Source organism: Malaclemys terrapin, chromosome 9 (genome assembly GCF_027887155.1).
Source record: "Malaclemys terrapin pileata isolate rMalTer1 chromosome 9, rMalTer1.hap1, whole genome shotgun sequence".
In the NCBI taxonomy this organism is placed as follows: domain Eukaryota; kingdom Metazoa; phylum Chordata; order Testudines; family Emydidae; genus Malaclemys; species Malaclemys terrapin.
In genome coordinates this window covers 100,754,473-100,760,892 of record NC_071513.1, presented here as the reverse complement: position 1 = coordinate 100,760,892, position 6,420 = coordinate 100,754,473, and positions in this window count along the sequence as shown.

Genomic DNA, 6,420 nt, shown 5'->3' with positions numbered 1-6,420 from the left:
CCTTACAGTAGTTCTGTGGCCATGAACCCTTGGCACGGTGGCATTTGCCAGGCTGTCCTCCACGCCAGTGCTCAGGGCAGCTGGTAGACAACAAGCCTAGCCCTGTTTGTTTCCCTGCATGCTAGGGGCCTGATCCGAACCCTTCTGAAGTCAATGGCAGGTCCTCCAGGGACTTCAGAGGACTTTGCATCCGCTTCCTAGGTCCCCTCCTTCCCTGTGCATCAGCAGAATTTTGATGTGCATGGTGCAGCTGCCGTGAGACGAGTCAGGTGGGAGGTAGAGCGCTGAAAAGCTATGGCAAAGTAGGAGCAGATATGGTTAGGGTCCTACCAAATTCACAGCTGTGAAAAAAGCATTATGGACCGTGAAATCCCATCTTCCCCCATTAAATCTGGCTACTGTAGAGACTAGATTTCACGGAGCTGGTCAGCTGGAGAGCAGCGGCTGCTGGCCGGGAGCCCACCTCTGAAGGCAGCATCACTGCCAGCAGCAGTGTGGAAGTGAGGGTGGCATGGTATGGGGGGGTTGTCATTATGGGTGGGCAAGTGGGTGACCACCCAGAGCCCCATGATCAAGGGGGCACTGAGGTCAGTCTCTTTCGCGCGCGCGCCAGCCAGCCAGCAGCCCCTTTAACTCCTGAGAGGTGGGGCTGCGACTGTGCGCTGAGCTCCAACTGCTAGTCCCGGCCAGACGGGGCAGGGACAGGACTTTCTCTTCTCCTGCACAGGCCACTCCCCGGGCCAGGTCAGACCCACCTCCAGGAAGCTCCATGGATGTTGGCCAGGCGCCCAGCTCTGAAGACAGCAGCACAAGAGTCAGGGTGGCAAGACTGCAGCCCTCCTACAATAGCCTTGTGACACCCCCCCTTGGCCCCCCCCCGTGAAAGTTCAGATTTAAATATCAGAAACCATGAAATTTACCATTTTAAAAATCCCCTGACCATGAAATTGACCAAAATGGACCTGAATTTGGTAGGGCTCTATATATGGTGATTGGGTATTCTAGCTGGTCTAGAGAGATCTTGCATCTTGATATGTGGCTTTGTGTGAATCAGTTTCGCTAGGTTCCTATGTAACAAATAGTACCTACAGTGCAGGCATATGAACTCCCTGTTCCAAGTAAAATGGACTGTGTTTAGCACATTCAAGTGTACACGACCCCCTCTATGGAGTTTCTCTCCATAGAGGGATAGCTTAGTGGTTTGAGTATTGGCCTGCTTAAACCCAGGGTTGTGAGTTCAGTCCTTGAGGGGGACATTTAGGGATCTGGGGCAAAAAATCTGTTTGAGGATTAGTCCTGCTTTGAGCAGGGGGTTGGACTAGATGACCTCCTGAGGTCCCTTCCAGCCCTGATATTCTATGAAATAAACTGATTTCACCATGTGTACAATGATCTTGTTAAATAGTCACTAGGAGTGGCACAACCTGCCTATGGTTGGATACAATCTGATGGAGAATGGCCGTGGGAGATATTTAGAGATTTTTTATCAGGGGAGGGAAGAGGCAATGTGGGAGGCAGGTGATTTGAATCTAATATCAAATAACCCCATTGAATAGCTGCATCCTCACCGGTATGGTGTAGAGGTTATGATTATTGCTGGCTGGGAAACTTTTCCTTTCCCCTGAAAATGTTGAGATTCCAGACATTTTCCCATTCTGCACTGGGACAAAACTGAGACCAAAAAAAGAGGGAGGGGAAAAAACCTACACAAACACCCCTCCCCATCTCAAAATATCCAGTAGTCTGAGGTTTGGGCACTCACCTGGGAAGGGGAACTCATGTTCCAGTCTTTGCTCTGAATCAGATAGAACAGGGACCTGTATCTGGGTTCCCCAATCTCAGCTGAGTGCCCCAACCCCCAGCCTGTTGGCTGTTCTGGGATCTCAGGGTGGGGTTTTTATGTGAAAATTTTTCAAAAAAAATGTATTGAAAAATTCCCAACCAGTTCTAATTATGCTGAATTGATTAACTTGACAACAGTTGGACTGCTGGTGGGCCGATACCACCGCCTATCGTGCTGACTAATAGTGTCTCATTGTTTCCTTGTCCCCCCTTTCTGTCTGTATCCATCTGTCCTCTTGTTTTATACTTCGATTGTAATCTCCTTGGGGGCAGGGAGAGTCTGTTTGTTCAGTGTTTGTACATCACCTAGCACAATGGGATCCAGGCCCATCCCTGGGTTCCTAGGTGCTGCAGTTATACAAATTTTGTTACAAATTATGCATTTTTGCATTAGAGACTTAATGTTTGTGTCTCGTTCGTTTTTTTACAGCTCCTGTATCCAGCTAAGATCTGAACTGCCACCAAAATTAAAAAAAAACAAAAAACAAAAAAAAACAAAATTACACAACAAAAAAACCCCACACATTAAAATTTGGAGTTTATTCTCTGCTTGCATGCCTGTGTGTATGTATAAACTTCAAACCGTTTATCACTTATAGCAGGGCAGACAAAACACCCTGGGACGGTGTTCATGTGAGGAATTATGTAAGGACACTGGACTCATCTTTATATTTACAGCTGCTTAAATATTTATTTTAAACCCTTGACATAATTAAATATTTTTTTAAATATTTCACAGCCAAAAGAAGTGATTTCTTGTTTAGTTGTATCATTCTCTCTCTCTATTTTAAGCTCACGAACGCTTCAGTCTGGAATCTATGTCTACACAGCAAAAACAAAGCAATGGCGGCGAGTCTGAGAGCCTGGGTCAACTGACTCAGGTTTGAGCTATGGAGCTGAAAATAGCATGTAGATGTTTCCGCTCGGGCTGGAGCCCAGGCTCTGAGACCCTCCCCGCTTTCCGGGTTGCAAAGCCCAGCTCAATGTTATTTTTGCAATGTAGATGTACCCTTGTATGCTTTGTAATGCACCTAGCACAGTTCTGGGAGTCGCACAAAAGCAACCCTGATTATTCTGAAGGAAACGTTCTGGCCTGAAGTGGCGTAATTTGCCTCCCAGGTTTCATTTTTTTATGGTTGGTTTGCATTTTGAAGGAATTTAATCAGCATCTGTGGGCATGGGAGGATGTTGAGTGCCAGCTAATATCACCAACTCCAAGCATTCCTAACTCACAAGTCAAGCTCCAAAAAATCATGAGCTTGGCTTAAAAATGGCAAGTTTTTAAAAAACCGTAACTGCTGTCCAAGGTCACCCTGCAGGCCAGTGGCAGAGAAAGGTGACCCTTTGCCGTGTCCTGGGCTTCATGGTATGAGTTCAGCTCAGTCCCTTGAGTAGCACAGCAGAAGTGGGTTTACAAGAGGGTTTTAAATGCAGAGAGGAAGAGGTCACAGAGGCTGGACCATGCGCAGGGGACAGTGTGGAAGAAGGCACGGAGATGTTGGAGAGAAACTGACACGTGTGGGCGGATGCCAGAGCAGAGGTAGCAATGGTGACGGGCCAGGGAAGCAGGGTGGGGCAGAGTTCTGCCAAGCTTTGGAGGCGGTGAGGAGAAGCTTGAATATGATGTGGTAGCAGAGGGGGAGCCAGGGGAGGGGTTCAAACAGTTGATTCACGAGCAGCATTTTGTGTGGGGCAGGTGGGTGTCTGGGAGGCCGGAGACAAAAGGGGTGCAGCTGGTGATGGACTAGAGGAGAGCTAATAGGGCTCTACCCTCTAACTTTTAGGATTCCTGCAGAGCACAATTTCCAGAACGCTGGGATCAGGCTGCTCCACCCTCTTGACGTGCCCTGGCGAAGGCTGCACCGTGCCAACGGAACAGGAGGGCTTGCTGCTCCGTTCGGGCACAATCACAGGCTGGGAGCACTGCCAGAGGGCTAGAGCCTTCTGCTAGGTTTCGCTGCCCCGTTAACCTCCAAACTTGGATCAAAAAGGGGCACGTGCCCAGGACTCTAAGCCGCCCCAGCTTTATCTGCCTCCAAACAAAATCTTGCTAAATCCCTCCGCCCATCGATCCAGCACTGTTTACTGACACAACGGGGCAAGGTCCAGTCGCCCCCTGGCCTTTTCATGTAGTGCCCCAGAAAGGAACATTCCCAGGGAATTCTCTCAGCCTTGGTCCCATTTAGGGCTCCTTATCACAGGCCAGTGTTGGGCTGCTCCCACATCCTGTATGGCTAAGGAGTCTGCATTCTTTAAGGTGAACAGCTTCCTGTTCTGACAGCCTGGAGTTCTGGCTTTCTCCACAGGCAATGAAATACAAGTGGGCCAGGCACTGTTTGGTCACAGCCAAACGGGCCAAACTCCATCTCAGCTTATCCCTTTCGACAGGGTCAGTGGGAGTGGAGACTGCAGACCAATCGGACTCTCCGGGAAGAAAGCAGGAGGCTCTGTGTAGGTGCTTGGGGGATGGGAGGAGTTGCATTTAGCACTGACCATGTAACACATCCACTGGTATCAAGCCTCTGTTGGAGGAGAGAGAGGGAGAGAGACACTAGTCTCTTCCATCAAATACCCCGGTAAGCTATGGGGACGTTCCCTGAACTGGGGAGGCGATAGCCATGAGTTCAGATCTCACCTCTGCTGACTGGTTTGTGTTCCCTTCTACCCTTATTGATCAAGGCCAGGCATCCAATTATGAGCTACAGTTCCATTTCACAGTTAACAGAGTGATTACACCAGGTCACTGCACGCACTGTCGGGAATAAGAACCCGCTAACATAAGATATCCAATTCTTAGCTGCTCCATCGCACTGCCTTTCAGGTAGGATAACAAAAGCACGTTCTGCCTCTAACCAATAAGCTACCCTCTTCTCCCCAAACCAAGGCCGGAACCCAGGATTCCTGATGTCCATGATGATCCTGACGTCTAACACAATTGTGTCCCCCTCTGAAGGAGTGTGTCGAGTCCTCCTTTAGTTGCTGAACTCAAGAGGCCTAAATTAGGGGTCTGATAGGCCAGGCTTCAAACCTTGCTGTCAAGGATATTGGTTAAAGTCTCTTATTCACAGTATCGTGAGTCTCACCATAACATTGCAAGTGTTGACAACTCTGTCAGCACCCATGAGGTGAAAGGCCTATGTTAAGTGAAGGAAGCCCATACTCTGAAACCCCTTCATGACCCTAATAAAAGTAAGACTTTGCTCTGTGAGGGCACCCGAGTTTATTACCCACCTGCTCAGCTATAAGATGAATTCCCCTCACAAGTTGGGTTGTGGCCTGCTTTTTGGGGCAGGAGCAGCAGTACCATGATTCTGGGGGAAGACATAGTCATGAGGGAAGAATCATGGCCACACACACAATGAAAGAAAAGCTATTCTACAGCATGTTGCTGTGTTACAAATAAACCCCCCCACGGGGAGAGCTCTATGCTGTGGGGTTTGGCTGCTGTGGAGAAATGACTGGCCCTTTTGGAAGCAGCCTGGCTGGTCTAGAACCTCTGATATGGACTAAGACTATGAGTTTAGTATGATTTTTCCAGGGCCTTGTATCGCTCTATCCGAAATGGATTTCCTACGTTGAGTGTGATTGTGTCCAGTGAGCGCAGATGGTATGGGCTATGTGGCTGATGTCTAGTGGGAAGGAGAGGAGCTCATTAGGGGCTAAAGTCATTGGTGCCTGGTGACTTTCAGAATATCCACTAGTTTTTGATAGCTAACCCCTGGCAGCCCCTAAACTGTCTGGATCCCATCTGTGGCCCCTGAAGGACATTCTGAGCTGGGTAGGTACAACATGAGCTGGGAGTACAGACTGGTATGGAGAGCTCTATAACAATTCAGACCTTGGGTAAGGGGGGAGAGAACATCTGAGGCCTTTCTGCTGTGGTTGCGTTAAATTACATACAAGGTGCACAGTCTAAGCCGGTGACAGTGGGTTGCTTTCCATTTCTGTAGCAGGGTGATGGGCCCTTGCTACCACCAGCTGATGAGGGGTATCTGGGGTGTTGTGTTTTTAGATTTTTACAGTAGGCACCTCTGCAGTATAAAATAAAATCGTTCCTGGCAGAATTCCGTCCCTGGAGTAAAATTGACATCGCAATGCTCTGTCTAGTGTAGGGATTCTTCTACGTGGGCTCCTTCTTCTGGGTCTGATCCATGTGCCTCCCTCGACCCCACATGGGTTTCTCTCTTTCTGTTTCCTATTTTGATGTTAGATTTTCTCATTCATGCTCAGCATGCCTGCAACAGCCACATGCCTGTGTTCTCTAAGGGAACAAACTCTTTCCATGACTCAATCAGTTTTTGCAGCCTATGAGACTGTGGATTTAGGGGATTTTGTGCTGTTTGTGCAGTGATATACAGAGTGGGTTTGGACACAATAAACCGCTGTAGAATCTGACAACACATAACACTAGGATCTGATTAATGACAGGATCCTTTTCATTTTAGGAATTCAGTTTGTTCCATTTTTGTGACGACATGTTCCCCTCGTTCTCTCTGCTTGCAGACATAGGGCATGGTCCTGGCTCATTCCTCTTGATCGGATTTTCACCTTGATAAAGACTTTACTGCTCTTCAGTAG